Source organism: Coregonus clupeaformis, unplaced genomic scaffold (genome assembly GCF_020615455.1).
Source record: "Coregonus clupeaformis isolate EN_2021a unplaced genomic scaffold, ASM2061545v1 scaf1015, whole genome shotgun sequence".
NCBI classification, from domain to species: Eukaryota; Metazoa; Chordata; class Actinopteri; order Salmoniformes; family Salmonidae; genus Coregonus; species Coregonus clupeaformis.
In genome coordinates, this window is record NW_025534469.1 from 7,501 (window position 1) to 26,166 (window position 18,666).

Here is an 18,666-nt window from a genome sequence, read left to right on the forward strand (position 1 = left end):
TCAACATGGATCGTTCCAAAACAGATTCGGGGTTTGACCATCGACAGCGCCTTTTAGAAACCGGCTGCCTCCGCGGCTGCCTCGGCGTGCTTCGAAGGCGGACTTGGGATGAGAAGCGTTTATCGTTTTCTGTACAGACGCATGTCCTCCCTTCATAGGTAAATAATCTGATTTCATTTCCTCGGTAAAAACCTATTCTATAGGCTAGCCATATGCTTCTCATCCTATACCGGAACCCTTACTGCTGCCTTCCACGCGGATGCGCAGCCCTCCATTGGATGGCAAAAGAACCAGGACAAATTTCCTCACATTGAAAAGTAAGCCTTCCTTATTCAATAGACGTCGATATGAGTTTATTTTAGGCTACATAGCCTACCGCTAGCTGCAGACACTGATCTCTGTTTACCATATCGCAGCCATCAATTCTGAGCATCAATTATATATATACAGTGTTAAAGTGTTTGAATTGATCTAGTCTACATAAAGTTGGCTAATTATGGGACAAATGAACCTGTGTCTGATCTGATCAACTGTAGCCTAGGCCTATATAATCGAAAGAGCAGATAGATCTACATTGCCCTGTATAGCCTCTATGACATGTATAGGCCTGTTTGTGAAATAAAAGCAGTCCTTTTGGTAATGCAGATACTGCTAGGGGTTTTATTTGTATGGTCTATTGGTTATATTCGTTTTTACATTAATTTAGTAAGATAGTCGGTGTGATGAAATGGAGCAGTTTTAAATGTAGCCTATAGCCTGGTAACCTAACTGCTTTGTAGGAATATCCACACCTTTTCACATACAAAGAAATGTACATAGAATATGCACTTATTTAGGCTATTCTCTAACATAGCAATAAAGTTGTATCAATTTCTGTAAATCTTTTCATTGTTGCATTATATTAATAACAAACAACATTGCGTTGTGTTAAGTTCTTGATGTCTTAAATCGAAATTAATTGGAAATTGCTTACAAGATCACTATTATTCGTCACTTTTTCAATTAAAAGCTATGACGTCAGACGCACTGATAAAGGGAAACGTGGGTTCATCACAAGGTTAGTCTGTATTAAAACATGTGCAGAAGGCTCATTAAAGATAGACTAGCTACAATACTAAACCTGGGGAAATAATGATGGTCTAAAGGCCTACACGCGTTCTTCTTGATTACATGATTTAGCTTGTTTTTTTTCCACTCTCTTGTGAGAAATGAATGAATGAGTGAATGAATAGCCTAATTGTGTTTTAGTGTGGGAGGGGAAAGAAACTAAATTATATCCAGATATAAATAGCCTATAGACTAAGGATTCCAATAATAATATGACAGTAATAATAATCATCATCATAATTTCATTATAATGATCATAGATGGTGTATAGTGCGGTGCAGTCCTCACCATAATAGACACAGGCTATTTTTCTGGAAAAGTCACTAGGCCTATAATAACGTACCTACTGCGTGCAAATACGATGTCAATCGATGCATGTAAATCGCCTGTGATATTCTTTTACATGAATTGATCCTCATTATTGTCATAAGAGATATAGTGGGAGTGGAATGCTAAGTGGTGAAGATGGTGATGGTGTGTGGGAGCAGAGCTATAGGCCTATGAATAGAAAAATACAAGGTTAGCCAAGTCCTCCTCTGGTTGAGAGTCTATTGATCGATTTACTCTAAAGTGACTTGGGATTTAATATGGCGATTATTTAAGTGATGTATAATTTAGGGAGCTTTCGGAAAAGGCGGGAAGCTGGTTGCACGTCCATGCCAGGCTTGTAGGCCTATAGGCCTATATGCTAGTGATGTCACCATGCATGAGTCTATATCAGTGAGAATAGTTAGAGATGGAGACAGATTAAAACCTTTCCCAGAGTCTTATTCATTGACCCCATGGCCTGCACATTAATTAATAATAGGATATATTTCTTGAGCAATAATAGTTTTCTATTTGGTATGTCTATTGATGTATTTTTTGTGTGTGGCAGATTTATGGATAACAATTGGTGGTAACAATATAATTATTAGGCAAATTATTGCATTAACAAAATGTTTTTTTTTCTTCATGTTAGGTGGAACCCATACGATACTCTGGCACTATGCTTCGAGAAGGAGTCGGTTGCTATCTTTGGTTATCTAGCTGTATGAGTGTTACTCGGCCGTCATAAAGCTAGCTAACCGAAAGTAGGAATGTCATCCAAACTGCGACTCGGACAGTCATAAATTGTGTCTGGAAGTAAAGACACAAAATAACATAATTGATATGCAATTACAGCCCAATACCGCAGTGCCTTTCCGGTAAGTTATAACAATTTTCTCTAATCACTTATTATAAACATGTGTTAAATGAAAAGTCAACATTTTCTACAATGGAGTAAAAATCATATTGTGAATTTAAGTGTATATTTGGCCCACATTTGATTAGTATGCTTGGAGTAAGAATTATCTTTATATATTTATTTATTCTATCACTCAAGGTATCTAGAGTGTTTTTGCCTAAAACATCTTCTAAAACGAAAAATACTTCGGAAAAGGCCTTTGTTCCGGTCAGAGGAATAAATAACTTTATCCAGTCATATGAGTGAACTGTAACAATTGATATTCAGGCCTGAATATGATTAAAGCTTTGTTGCATCAAAGTATCCCTAGTTGAGGCTGTATTCCTTATAGTTCTCTCTGCATAAATGTGGTTTACGAACACGCAAACACATTAAATTAAGGTTTAATCAGATATATTAATATTTGTAGCTCATATTGATATCATTCTTGTCTCACGTGGAAACATTTGGATTTTCCAGAAAATGGCTGATATTAGCCTTTATGACGTATTTAGGCCTACTATAGGCCAACGCTTATGAAAAAGACTGCCCTGATTAAGATGAGCTATGTAGGCTTTACCTACCCCTTTCACTGAAATTCTGAAAAAAACGTAGGCTAATGATATCGTTCAGTCGATATTAAGTCAAGCTATTCATGTAGTTGTGTTCTCACATTGAGTTGTGTTGTCTAGAAAGGAATAACGCTTAAGATATTCATGGTTTTTGTAGATTTGAAATGCATTATACCTCCCAAGTGAGTCACATAATACTTTTACGCATTGTGCGCACACCTAATCGGCCCAAATGATTCAAGTGTCTCAATTTGGACTTTTTTATGCCTGGCCCTTCACGGTCCTATAGCTGTCCCTCAAAAGGCAACTGCTATAGCTTCTCTTGGAGAACCAAATCCGGGGATGCATTTTCATTCAACCAACAACTCCTCTCAGAGCCTACAGTGGCGCTCAATGGCTGGAGTGCGCTCCTGGCTAATTGGTTTGATTCAGTAAAGGAGCTGGCTACACGCTGGATTTGTGAAAAGTCCGAGCAAGGTTTTCCCACGACCGGCCGGATCTCTCCATTCTAGTGTGTCACCAGACAATTTAGAATTTCCACTGGTCAACCCAGTGACATAGGGCCTACCAGTCGCTGCTCTGATAATCTCGTCCTTAACCAAAACCGCTGACAATTGATGTCTATTGCGAGCCTTACATTACCTAAGTGTAGGCCTATATCTAAATTCCCACTCAGGTCTTTTAATACTGAGAGTAGGCTAATTGTTGATTATGGAAATGATCAACTACTTACTATTAACTCACTTGATTTGAACACATCCTATTCTAATCAATCTCAATTTCTGTTTAAGATATCCATTCTTATTTATTGTACCTTCGCCTTTCTTCACTAACTGCATGCTGATTGCACCTCTACTATACTCCAAACAAAAGCCTTGTGTCTACCACCTCCAACCTACCTATCTGAATCTCCTCATCAATAACTGTAATGCAGGCTCTGGTCCATACAAATCCCAACCAATAAGAATGGAGACATTATCCAAATCAGCCACACCTACCTCACTACTCTATTCTTCTCAAGGCCCAATCCATATAAACGTGTCCCTTGCCTGTTGTAGAAGAACCCTTGGCATGACTATTCTATAACCCAACAATTGTCTAATTAATTGTCGCTCAATGTTAGTGATGAGAATTCAAGCGTATTGTTTTAGTGAATACGTTTAGCTTTTTTTGCACTATTGCATTGTATTGTATTTGGAAATGTCTTTGTTATTGTCAAAGGTTGATCCAGCGCCCTTGTCACTGCAGTGGCTGCCTGAGAGACACCCAGAAACTCTGCAGTATGAACAACACATGCTGTCTACTCAATGGTAAGTAAGGTATACAGTACATGTGCATATAATATGGTAGGATAACACCTAATGGCAGATATAGAGAGGCATGATGAGAGATGAGAGAATATGAGAGAGAGGTTGGAAAAAGAACATGAACATGAACCAATGGTGGTGTGAATGACAGGTGCTAGGATGCAGCTCCGTGGCTCTTGGCTTCAGGTTTCTCTATGCCTTCATGGGAGCCTTGGTGGAGATGACGATGTGTAAAAGCTCCAGTATGTTCCTGGTTTGTGCTGGTGGCAGCGTGACCCAGATCTGAGCCAGCTCCCTGTAGTCGTCAGGTTCTGACGCTGCTGCCTTCAGCTTTGTACTACAGAAAGAGCAGAGGAGGAGTAAAGGAGAAAAAACACTGAAACTTCAGCATCTGCCTCAGCGACTTCTTTCCTCCGAATCCGTTCTGTTTACAAATAGGCTGTCTGCCTGTTTCATCTCATCTGGGTTTTGTTTTCCAACCCGCCACCCACCCACCACCCACGTTCCTCAATGATCTTCAAAAATGCATTCTCCCTGAAGATGGAGGAACTATAGTCTCCATCTCCCACTCCCTCTCTCATGCTCTGCTTTTATAGGCTAATCATAGAATAACCTCCTTTACGGACGCTAAATTCATTTGACCTGACATAGTACCAAGCAGATTGCTATTCTGAGTACATCATACAACCTGAAACTATATGTCCTCCTTTTATTCATGAAGGCATAGATTAGAATGCTAAAATAGAAATGAGTATTATGAGTGTCTTTTACATCAATTTCTTCTTGAATCTTTTTTTGTGAAATAAATAACTATTGATGAACAAGTGCGCTCTTTGCATTAGACCATCTGCTAAACGGCACAACGCACCACAACAAAGCATTTTGTGCTGGCAAGGTCTAGGGTGGCAGGCGGGTAAGGTTTTTTCTCGCCGGCATCTAACCACTCTCTGACGAGCTGGCAACCCCTTTAATTAATTAACGATGTTGAGAGCAGCTCGTTCTCTATTGTCTCTAATACACTGACCCCCTCCCACCGTCTGAAACGACAGCAGGCTCACATACACACTAAAGCAACATTGCAGCCACTATGGGTAGCACAAAGCCAATACAATATATGCCATATATCCTACTGTACACAATTGCTTGAGTCAAATAACCAGACAGTTTTAATTCTGCACTCTATTAAGATTACTATCAAACGCTTCACCCAGAGACTTGTATCTTGTAGTGGTGTGACTGTGTCAGATACAAAGGAATTACAGTTATTCTGTCCTTTTATTTCCCTAAAGACAGATTATGTGGTAGTTGCCATGGCAGTGATAAAAGGGGGTCTGTTTTGTGCTTTATTTCCTCCACAGTGACTGCCAGCCATTCACACCAGGTATGGATTGAGCGAGGGGAAAGTGGCACAGTCTTCACAAAAAAAGAGAAAGCAGGAGGGGAAGAAAAAGGCCGACCCCCTTGTCCCTCTTTCCTTAAATCTCCATCACCGGAAGCCTTTGGTGCCATCTGTGCCCCCGGAGAAAAGGACAGGCGAGATGCCTCCACCCTGTGCCAACGGGGACAAAGGAGCTGCCAGTTAGAGCGGCCCCCCTCGCAGGCAGCCAGAGGACTCTGTGTGACTGACTGGGGCTGAGCTACGGAAGCCATCTTGATGGAGAGTCTTGCTGCTGCTCCTAAAATGGCTGTGTTGGCATGAGGTAGGGCTGGCTGCATCATTGGTTCTATCAGGCTTTTCTCCATCACTCCCCTCATCAGTAGGCTAGCCTCTCTCAGGCCTATCATCTTACCCTCTCCAGTCTGAACTGGCTAACGAGTGTGTCAGGGCTTAGGAGATATTAGATAAATGAACGCTCGTAGGCTAGAGTAAAAGCAGCCCCATCCATTACCGTTTAGATGTTAACGAGGCATTGCATTAACAATCTGACAATAGACTTGTTTGATTTTCTGATTGTAATGTGCGTTCAGCACACATTGCAACACACAAGCAGTTTTTTTTTTACAATACATTAAAATACATGTATTTCTATATGAATAATTATTTATCTCTTAAATAATCCTAATTTTGCACATATATCTTTCTCTCTCTCTCTCTCTCTCTCTCACACACACACACACACACACAACTCCTTGTACTGCCAGGTTACATAAATCTGGTCATGTGAGATGATGATGATGTCCTTGTGGCCTTCAGCCACAGATCAGAGCTAGCTCACTCTTTAGTCATTACACCTTCAAATCAGTGTCAAACCTACAATCAACGCTCACATCTCAAACCGCTGTTTGTCTCATACTTAGCCGACAACGTCTGTCTCACTCGCGATACGTCTATTGTGTATGCATTCATACCTCATACTAGAATGTGTCTCATACCTATGTACATCTTCTATATGTTGCACGACTATTGTACATAACATGCACATTCGTATGCACCCTACCATATGTCTTGGAGCTACATTTATTCCTGTATATACTGTCATTTTAAAGATGTGGATATTGCTTACATTGCACATGGAATGACAAAATACAAAGTGAAAGGCCTTTTAATTTTCCATCATTACACCCCATTGTTTACTTCCTCTCTTGGTCCCTTTGGCTACTTGATATTAAGCTATAAACGTAGTTTCCGTCATTTCAGATGTCGCCTTTATGCATAACATAGATTAACTACAGTTTATATATCCTTATCATCAGCACTTTTTTTTATTTACATCTGTCATGAAAAACGTGCATATTCACAAAATAAGGAAGACAACAACAACTATGGTTGCATCTGTGTGTTTATCATAGAGAGGGAAACACTATTTACAGTACAGTAGGCTAGGCCTATGTGTCAGGCATGTTGGGTGGTGTACAGTACAACATGTTTTATTTAGATTATCATCTGGGTTATGCTGAAGAGTAGAATTGGAGTATGATTTTTCATAGCTTTAAATTATCAGTCAATATAACAGGGCAAATGTATTTCTATAGAATATATTTATATACACTATAGATGTTTCTATAATAGTTTGAGAGGACATAGGTATTGAAGTTTACCTTATAGGCATCTCACCTTGAACTGAAAATGTGGCTCTTGGTCACAGAACAGGATGAAATTATTATAATGATCAGAGCAGGTCATTGCTTTCATTGCAGAGACTGCTGTTGCTATGCAACTGAGAAATTACACGTTGAGACAATTAGCTGGACAATTATGTTAACAAGCTAGGAATATGAAAATGGCATGATAAATGTAAAAAAAGGTAGGCTACCTTTTGTAGGTTATGTGGTTGATATAACGTTAGTATAAAACTGAATTTCACAAAGTCTAATATTACGGAGACTGCAAGGCAATATCAAATATATTTAATCTCACAATTTACTTAATATATTTGATATCGAAAATAAATAATAATATTATTCTGAACAAGAAATTATTCGCATACTCACTGATGGTAGGACCTTGTCTGCCTATTTAGAAACCGATGTCCAACACAAACCCGATGCAAAGCACGACCTTGAGATAGGATAATTTGTTGCAATAGAAAGCCCACAAATAAACGCTAATATTTATAAAAAGGCTTTGCATACGGCCTACTTCATCCATCACTATTAAAGACTACATATTTGTAAGGAAGAAAACACATAAATATAGCCTGTTACTGAATCATTGTCTTTACAGAGATTACAAATAAAGGAAACAATGATGCAACTGCAGCCGTTAATGAAGAGCACCAGACAAGCTCTGCATATTAACATAATTGCATAGAAACGAGGAGAGAAAGCGGAGCCCTCTTTAAAGGCGCAGCAGCACATTAGAGGCGCGCGCCGCAGCCTTGTATGCGCGTGGGTTTTAGCTTCAAGAGACACAGTGGAAAATGTGGGATTATTTTTTGCCAAATGTAAAAATATCCAGTTTAACCAAATATCCCCTAAATCCTGAAGTCCCTTTACTGTAACTAATGTAATGTAAAAGCCAGTGTAGATAATAGCTCACAGTAGGGTATCTTTTTATGAAGCCTATAAGGCCACCCAAACAAAACCACACCAGATACTTATAATACATATAGCCTAATGGTTCCTATATGTTAAATATAATGTCAATTGTTAAATTATGATTTCATTTAATTACAAAAAAAAAATAGGTCTATAGACAAGTTCCACCTGACATCATGTGGTATATTATGTTTCTATGATATTTTGATTTAGGGATAATACCCCACTAAATCATGTAGGTAAATTGCATTTATTTGGAGCAACATTTAACCTATTCATATTACAAAAAATGTATGCTTAATTATTTGCACACACAAAAATAAAATCACAACGCTTGTTGAGTGATTATACATCTTACATGCATTGGATGAAAGATCTACAGTAGCCTAGCCTAGCCTACCAGATGAAAGATCTACAGTAGCCTAGCCTACCCATACTTGCATGTATTCATCATCATGTACAGTACATGAGAGGATAAATGATTAACCACTATGTATTTTAGTAACATAACAAAGAAAAACTTTGCCTTTAATATGATGAAGGAAATCCACTATGCCTTTAATACAACAAAGGATAACTGTGCCTTTAATGCCCAAGCAAGCTTTAATTAGACTAGCAGTCTCTCCATAGGGGGGAGGGGCCTCCTCATACCTGATTTGCATATTCTCAAGGCCTCCATCGCAGATGCGTCACTGCTTAGAATAAAGGAATGGGCAGACATAAAGAAGCTTACTGGATGAAGCAAAGGACTAGCTCCACACACGATGTGTAAATTAAACCTACGATCAATTGTAGGGAATCTTACAGAGGAATTTTCCAGAATGAATAGCATTTGATGTAAATATGATGATAAGTGTGTGTGTGTGTGTGTGTGTGTGTGTGCGCGTGCGCCCAAGGTAAATGCCTATGACATTGAATATGCTTTGTTAAGTCTATTCCTGTGTTCGAATGCTATCACATCTGCCTTGTATCAATTAATTAATAATTTCTACACAGAGCACGGATGTGAGTCATTTTGCATTCATGTGAGCGAAAGTTCTTACAGTGATCCTTTTCCACCATATATCTGTCATAAAATTCTCATATACTGTATATTCTACTTTCAACACATGAATGCAGATAAATTGACTGTTCAATTTCAGACTGACTGTGGGACTAAAATAGACGTATTTTGATCCTGATGCTTCATGTCCCATTTACTCAGAGACAGTGGGCTTGTATTTGGATGGTTCTTACTACTAATTGGGGGGTGATATAAAGAATGCTCTTTCTATAATCCTCCTGGTTGACAGGGGTTTAAAGGTTATGTAATCTGTAAACATTACTGACCTCTTTGTTTTCATTGGGTGGATTGATTTCATATGGCCTAGTTCCCAGTTAATGAAGAAGACTATTGCTGTTACAGTAGTCTACATGCATATCTCCCCATTGTCTTCAACAATGATTGTTAACGCTGGACACAGCAAATTATTTGGTGGTGATGTGGTGGGAGCCAGTGGTACAGTATGTAATCAGAGGTTTGTCAGTGAATGCAGTATCATTGGAATCTAATTCAGCACCTAGGACAGCACCAGGTTAAGCCAGATGCTTTTACTGTAATGGCTGGTGATGTTGCATACTGCATGCACATGGGCCGAGGAGATGCACTTTTAATTAGACATTGGCTGCGCGAACGAAAACACGTTGATTTGAACAACAAGTTCTCACAGTCTCACATCAGAATTAGACATTCATCCATGTTTCTCAAAAGTCAAATTTCGAAGTTGTTCCAAACGTCAAATTTCGAAGTGTTTAAGGTTAAGTTTAGGCATTAACTCCGCATGTTTAAGGTTAGGGTTAAGTTTAGACATTAACTCCGAAATCTTAAAGTTAGGCATTATCTTCAAATGGTTAAGGTAAGGGTTAAGGTTTGGGATAGGCTTAAAACAAAAATCTCAAAAACAACTTTCTATCGCTGCATTCGAACATGCAACGTTAAGCCCATCCGCCATCCCCGTCCACAACACACTAGCAAAACCGAAACCTACTTGAAGGTAACAGCGCTCATTGTTGCCCCTAGTGGCCGATTTCCACATCATCTCCCGACGTCCTCAGACATGGATGGACGTCTAATACTGATTTGTATCACGGGTGATCTGGCTGGATTTGAATTTAAATGTGTTCTATAAGAGCATGGGACAATGCTATCTTTCCATAATGTGACAGATGCCACATTGTAGGGCGCCCATAGACACGGAAGTCTGAAATGCACACGTGAACAGAAAGACACGCATGCACACACATCCACATCCACACACACACACACAGAGTATCACCCACATACAAAACAACGATACAGATTCCTGTTAAATGTTGCTTTTAGCCCCTGGTAATGGGGAACAGAGTAGAGAGCAACAGTGAGCTGTGAGCTTCGAGCCTGGGCTGCAGGGCTGCAGGGCTGCAGGTCGGTGTAGTGCACTGTGTACTGCAGCTGTCTGTCTGTAGCTAGTCTGCCTGTTGGTAAACAGTAGATGGAGTCCACATTATCATTCTGCTCCTGGCTCCCCTCCACAATGACTGCTTTGTGAGGGGAGCACTTGACGGAGGTCCACCACCCCTCTTTCCCACCATTGTGTGGGTGGGTGCTGCAGGAGACACAGGGGGTAATGGGGTGGGAAAGACGCTCCAGACCAGACACTGCCAGATGTCTGCATTAGCGCCAAAACCATGAGAGTGGCCCCTGGAAAAGCAGCCCCCCCTCCCCCCCCTATTATTATAATTAATAGTTACAATGTTGGAAAACGTATCTTAACTCACTGAGTACAGTGAGGGTTACTGCCCCTCATAAAAGCTCCAACTACCTTGTGTCTATAACAGCCAGCATATTAATGGTTGTTTATGGGAGAACAATTTTCAATAATTCCCAGATGTAAAATCTTTACAGAATCGAAGGATTATAAAAAGCATCATTTGTTCCATTTTCCAATAAGTGTGGATTAACAAATTGGCATTGAGAATGTCGTGTTACATTTGAGCTGGGTGGCAGACTGTATTCCTGATTCCCCTTCTGCCACAGTCAGACAGGCTATTAATTAAACAGCAATCACAATATATTACCCTGTTAAAGGAGGCAGCCAGAGGGAAAAAGAGAGAGAAAGGAGGGAGAGAAGTTTTTGTTTTTTTACCAAGGGGCAGACAACAGTATTTCACAGCAAAGCATACAGACAATGAAGATAATAGGTGATAATGTATGCAGGAACTAAGGAATGAGAGGTAAACAAAAGTAATGACAGAGAATGTGAGAGAGATAGCACAGAAGACTGTTTGAAACAGTTGTAATAAGAGAGAAATTATGTTTGAGCGTTAACAGTTTTATCCATTCAGAAAGTAAGGTGGTGGGGATGTGTGTGTACATGTGTGTTTGCGTGTGTGCACATATGTTTTTATGCACTTATTAACACTTCTGTGTGTGTATATGTGTGTGTGGATAGTCAGTGTGTGTGTGTGTGTGTGTGTTGGGGGAGGGGCTATACTCTCTGCCTCTGAGTGTCTGTCTGTGTTTCCATGTGGCAGAGGCTGCAGCTGGCATGTTAATAGACAGGGTGAACAGGGGTCTGGGAGCTGTCTGGAACCACCTTGTATTATCCCACTAAGGAGCTCAATCTGAATCAAATGCAAGATACCAATCATACTTGGGTTATGACTATAAAATGAGTTATTTCTTTTCAGAGTGTTACCGTAGCTCTATTCTCCCATTTCTCATGAGGTCAAGTGGGCTGTTAGAGAATGGGCTAACGATAAGAACAGAATGGTGGCTGTGAATGCTTCTGTAACACTTCCACTGAACACCTAAAGCTGTGGTTCCCACATCCCACATTGTACTGTGACCTACTGTAGCCGAAGCCTTGTGGATTTTATCAAGACCCCCCTGCTAAACACAACCAATGTATCAAGACAGTTTTTTCACCATGATCCAGGCAGAATTAACAACTGACTGGTGGGTTCAGACCCATTTAGACAAACACAATTAAATCACAAAGTCCTCTTCCATCACGAACAATGTTATAACCCGTCCGTAAAAGGGACTAAATCACACACCCTACTCTGAGCTTTGTCTAAAGGTTGTGTGTTTTACGTTCCCTCTCCTCTCCCCCTGTGAGGATACCTCAGCTGCGATCCCGTCTTAATCTGGGGATAAACGCGATTATCCTGCCAAGGTTTGTTCTCAGCTTTATAACGGCGACAGGGGACCTTTCACATCTCTTTTTTTTCCCACGGCCCAGTGGTCATAAACAGCCTGGACCCCCAGACATGGGCCTGCCTCAGCTTACAGGCATTAGTATGGAGACAACAGCCATAACAGCCCTAGCTAAAGGCTATGGTGTATTCACCAAATGGGGCAAGCAATTGGTCAACCAAGCTAGTTGAAATGACCACTTGAACATAAATGTTAGACAGGCATGTTGTATCCATTTATTGTGGGATCATTTAGAAAAGGTTAAGGAAATGTATCACTAGACAGTCTGCACCTCCGTTGTGCAGTTGTATCTCCCTATCTGCCCATCACTCACATGGCCTGTCAACATTTCAGGCTGTCTGTCAAGTTCAAGTTCACAGCAGTGGGAATGTCTAGACTCTGATTCACATTCAGTACTTCTTCATCTACTTTTGTCAACCCCCCCTCCCATCCTCTCCCCTCATGGTCGTGTCCAAGGCAGGCTGGGAGAGCCCAGTGTTCTGTGGCGTTTCCGTGGCGTTGCTATGACAGAGGGGCTGCAGCGTTGTTATGGTAGCGGGCCTGGCGGGCCCAGCTATGTGCTGGTGAAAGGGACAGCCTGTCAGAGAGTGTGTGAGGAGTCCCTTAGGTCCCCCTTACAGCTGGGCAAAGGCACCCTGTCCCCCCACTCTGGTCCCCTCCTGTCCCCTCCCGTCCCCCTCCTGTCCCCCTCCTGTCCCCTACCACACAGCCCAGAGCCTGGGAACACAGCAACATTTTATATTCATCAGACTCCCCTCTCTCCCTCCCTCCATCACTCACTCCTTACCTCCCTGTCTCTTTCACTCTCCCTCCATCTTTCTCCCATCCCATCTTCTCTCCTATGCATCCCTCCCTCCCTCCCTCCCTCCCTCCCTCCCTCCCTCCCTCCCTCCCTCCCTCCCTCCCTCTCTGGGACAGTAGAAGCAGGACCCTCTCATCTGTCTGCCTCTGCCCACCATACTAGCCGGGAGCTCATCCAGTCAGGTTGGGGCTTTCAAATCCAAATGGAGTGGAATGGCACTAAAGACTTTGAGTGAGAACACTGGGGGCTATGTGTATTTGTACATTTTAAATGAACCTGAGTGTGTGTGTGTGTGTTTTGTTGAGGTCTCATTCAGGACTGAAGACGAGTATTGAGCATAAAAGGCTGATGATTTGCATAAGCTGCATGCTGTCTGAGGGTTTGGGGGGTGGGAGCTGCAGAGAAAAAAATATATGAGAGAACATAAAAAAGAAAGAGGGAGAGATCCCGCATTGTGGAGGCAGAGAAAGAAAGAGGGGGCTTGAATAAGGGAGAGGGTGAAAATTGACAGAGAAAGGTTCTGGCCAAGTCCCCCGGTGGGATTAAATTGTCCAGAAACCTCTCTATATATAATTTGGTGCGGGTAGACTGCCCCTGTACATATTCAAAACTTGATGAGAGACCGCTTGATTTGTATTAGATGTTAAGTTGATGACAGTCAAGGATGAAGCAATAAACACAGTTATCAGGAAACTTGAATATACCGCAGGAATTCACAATGATTCTTTGTGTTGGCAAAATCTGTCCCGTTTCTGTTTCTGTCGAGTCCATTTTATTTATTTTTTTACATCTGCTCAGTGAAACTGCTTTGCACATACTGTAACACAATTGTCCTTATTATTCATAACATTTCTATTGGCGTACTCCAAGTACAAAAACAGGTGTTTATGTATTTTGAATAACCCAATGTAGAAATAGATGGAAGACTGTACATCCACATTTTTTTACTAATCATTCCCTGACTGACACATTCCCTGCTCACAAACTAGATTCCATCAAGCTAATCCTGAGGCTAAGATCATTGTCATCCCTCCATTTTACTGTGACCTAAAACAATACTCAGATACTGCTCACTGTTTACAGTTAGCCAAGAAGCTTGTCCTGTGTTCCTGTGTTAAGCAATGTGATGTGGGTGACTTACATGTTGTTTCTGATCTCTGTGTCTCCAGGTCCTGATGGTGTTGACAACCTCCAGGGGAAGCCTCTTCCATCCAGCCCTGTGCCCTGAGCCCTGAGCCCTGAGCCCTGAGCCCTGAGCCCTGAGCCCTGAGCCCTGAGCCCTGAGCCCTGAGCCCTGAGCCCTGAGCCCTGAGCCCTGAGCCCTGAGCCCTGACAGTCAGTCTAGAAGCACCAGTGGGAAGAGCATGTCAGAAGCCAGGATGTCACGCAAGGCCTTCCTCATTGGCATCTTCTCCAGTCAAACACTGAGAAATGAGGGCACTGAATAATCCCCAGTAAAGTTAACAGACAATGCTTGGAGAGATTTACTGTAAAGACAATGTTTGGAGATATTTTAAGACATTGTTTGCAGAAGTTGCACACTGATTATCTGCAGATATATTGCACTTTGGGTAATCAATGTTATCTTTGTCCCCGGCTGAGAGTGTATAGTTTCAACAGAACTTTTAACATTACAGCAAAATGTAAAACAATTTGTGTATGACGTGAAATCAAAAAGGGATGTGATCAACATGTGTTCATACCTTCATTTAAGGACAGGTGTGTGTGTGCGTATGTGCTTTGGTGCCTATTGTACTCTTCAGAGTACTCTGGAGTGTATTGTGCTTCGGAGCAGCACTCTAGTGCCCTAATGTGTGGTCTGTTTACAAGAGAAGCTCTCTGGATGTCTATCCTCTGTCATGTGCAATGAATCACTTTATGATTAGACCTCACTACCCTATGCAAATACATGTGAATGACTCACCCTCTGGCAGTGTTGCATGTTTAATGTTTGACTGTCACAGTGAAAAGAAAGACATTGTTTGGTGAAGATTCCATCCATTTGCTGTATATGCATCAAAAGCTGCATTTTTCGTATTACAAATATGATCTGCATGTGTTCATAGTGATCAGGGAATGTTCAACATAAAATGTGTTGGATACGGTATTGAAGCAGTCAGATTAATAGCCGTCTCATTCCCTTATTATTATTATTATTATTATTATTATTATCATTATTCAGAGAGATAGACTGTTTCAAACATACGTGCAATAAAGAAAGTGACACATACTTGTACACAAACTTCATACAAAACATGTTTTTGTAATTGAGTTCTGACTTGTCATGACTTCTGTTGCTGTTTGAGTTGAATGTGTATACAGAATAAATAATACAACAGATGTCCAAGAGATTCTTTATTTTATTTTATTGGAAATACAGGAATGATTGATATTGAAGTTTAGATGCCTGTGTTTAGACAGGCAGCCCAATTCTGATATTTTTCCACTAATTGCTCTTTTGACCAATCACATCAGATCATTTCACATCAGATCTTTTTCAGAGATAATCTGATTGTTCAAAAGACTAATTAGTGAAAAAAAGATCAGAATTGGGCAGCCTGTGTAAATGCAGCCTAGAGACACAGACTCTGAAAACTACAGTATCTTGCTCTTAAAGACAGTATGTACAGTTGAAGTCGGAAGTTTACATACACTTAAGTTGGAGTCATTAAAACTTGTTTTTCAACCGCTCCACAAATGTCTTGTTAACAAACTATAGTTTTGGCAAGTCGGTTAGGACATCTACTTTGTGCATGACACAAGTAATCGTTCCAACAATTGTTTACAGACAGATTATTTCACTTATAATTCACTGTATCACAATTCCAGTGGGTCAGAAGTTTACATACACTTAGTTGACTGTGCCTTTAAACAGCTTGGAAAATTCAGGAAAATAATGTCATGGCTTTAGAAGCTTCTGATAGGCTAATTGACATCATTTGAGTCAATTTGGAGGTGTACCTGTGGATGTATTTCAAGGCCTACCTTCAAACGCAGTGCCTCTTTGCTTAACATCATGGGAAAATCAAAAGAAATCAGCCAAAAAATTGTAGACCTCCACAAGTCTGGTTCATCATTGGGAGCAATTTCCAAACGCCTGAAGGTACCACGTTCATCTGTACAAACAATAGTACGCAAGTATAAACACCATGGGACCGCACAGCCGTCATACCGTTCATGAAGTAGACGCGTTCTGTCTCCTAGAGATGAACGTACTTTGGTGCGAAAAGTGCAAATCAATCCCAGAACAACAGCAAAGGACCTTGTGAAGATGCTGGAGGAAACAGGTACAAAAGTATCTATATCCACAGTAAAACGAGTCCTATATCGACATAACCTGAAAGGCCATTCAGCAAGGAAGAAGCCACTGCTCCAAAACCACCATAAAAAAGCCAGACTACGGTTTGCAACTGCACATGGGGACAAAGATCGTACTTTTTGGAGAAATGTCCTCTGGTCTGATGAAACAAAAATAGAACTGTTTGGCAATAATGACCATCGTTATGTTTGGAGGAAGGGGGAGCTTGCAAGCCGAAGAACACCATCCCAACCGTGAAGCATGGGGGTGGCAGCATCATGCTGTGGGGGTGCTTTGCTACAGGAGGGATTGGTGCACGTCACAAAATAGACGGCATCATGAGGAAGGAAAATTATGTGGATATATTGAAGCAGCATCTCAAGACATCAGTCAGGAAGTTAAAGCTTGGTCGCAAATGGGTCTTCCAAATGGACAACGACCACAAGCATACTTCCAAAGTTGTGGCAAAATGGCTTAAGGACAACAAAGCCAAGGTATTGGAGTGGCCATCACAAAGCCCTGACTTCAATCCTATAGAAAATGTGTGGGCAGAACTGAAAAAGCGTGTGCGAGCAAGAAGGCCTACAAACCGGACTCAGTTACACCACCTCTGTCAGGAGGAATGGGCCAAAATTCACCCAACTTATTGTGGGAAGCTTGTGGAAGGCTACCCGAAACGTTTTACCCAAGTTAAACAATTTAAAGGCAATGCTACCAAATACTAATTGAGTGTATGTAAACTTCTGACCCACTGGGAATGTGATGAAAGAAATAAAAGCTGAAATAAATCATTCTCTCTCCTATTATTCTGACATTTCACATTCTTAAAATAAAGTGGTGATCCTAACTGACCTAAGACAGGGAATTTTTACTAGGATTAAATGTCAGGAATTGTGAAAAACTGAGTTTAAATGTATTTGGCTAAGGTGTATGTAAACTTCCGACTTCAACTGTATATCAGCACCTTGGACAGCACACCACAATAGAAAGCTGATGGTAGATAGGTCTGGAGCTTCTATTAACCAGTTGAGTGTGGATATTATGCAACCATCCACCTTATTTTGAAATGTGAATATAGGCCTAAAACCATTTGGGCATAAACAGACCATCCTCGTTAAGTCTTCTGAAGTAGCCTACCAACGATTCTAAGCTCTCAAGGTTGCTGGTCTTTAATGGGTAACTGCTTTCATATTAATTTTTACCAGATGCATTTTGAGTGACAGATGACACATTATTACGGAGAAACATTGAACATAACCTAACATGATTCTGCAAAAACCTAATAAGGCATGCGCGTGAGAGAAATGAAGTCATGCCAATGGATTGGACGAAATCTAAAGTGCTAAGGCATAATAACATGCAAAGAAAATAGACGTGAATCAAAAAAGAGAGAAACAGTGAAAGTCTAGAAGTTGAGAGAGCCAGTTGAGACACAGGTGTGCAGAAGTACCTATACAGACATGCCCCTACAGAAGTTTCCCTGTTTGAGCTAACTCCCTCTCCCTCAGAAGGCGTTGTTGTTTTGAACATTTAATTGCTCTTTAAATTCTATAGAGTATCGCCACTCATTCGCCATTTGACTTCAGACTGGATAGCATACACTCGTCGGCTCAAAACAAGCAACTCGTCTTTCCCCTCAAAGATGATTCGTCGTGGATTGACCGCAGAAAAAAGAATCCGAAAATCAAATACATTTTACACAAATTAATAGGCTAGGCCTACATCTGATTTTTAGATTTTTCACGAATCATTGCTTTCATAAAGCCTGTGATTAAGGTAAGCAGATAATTATTTAATTTTGTGTTGTACTTAACCAGTCTGTAAAGTAGTGATATTGATCATGTGTCTGACAACTAATTTACGGCTAGGTCTTCTCTGAATTATTAGTCGCGTCCACATTGGGAATCATTTGCATAGGTCACTGACATTTGGTCATAGATTGACCCGAAACACACTCCAAGAGGACGTCTAGTTGATGACAAAATACCTCAAGTGATTTCTGATTCAAAAGAGATCCAATACGGTTATCAAAAGTTATATTTTATTTTCGACCATTCCAAGTGAAGGAGCTTTCGTTTTGCCAATAGATTAGCTGGCAACTCAGTATCTTTGACTCTCTCACAGATTGTTTTTATGACGAGCTTGATGTCATGCGCCA

General features: G+C 40.8%; 1 long non-coding RNA gene across 1 annotated transcript; it reads left to right on the top strand.

Annotated features, from left to right (window-relative positions):
- Window positions 1-302: 302 nt before the first annotated feature.
- Window positions 303-15,554, top strand: LOC121558024. Its single transcript, XR_005998451.2, has 5 exons — window positions 303-317; window positions 2,069-2,294; window positions 4,108-4,196; window positions 5,552-5,893; window positions 14,380-15,554. It is a non-coding gene; the product is annotated as an uncharacterized LOC121558024 (long non-coding RNA).
- The last annotated feature ends 3,112 nt before the right edge of the window (window positions 15,555-18,666 follow it).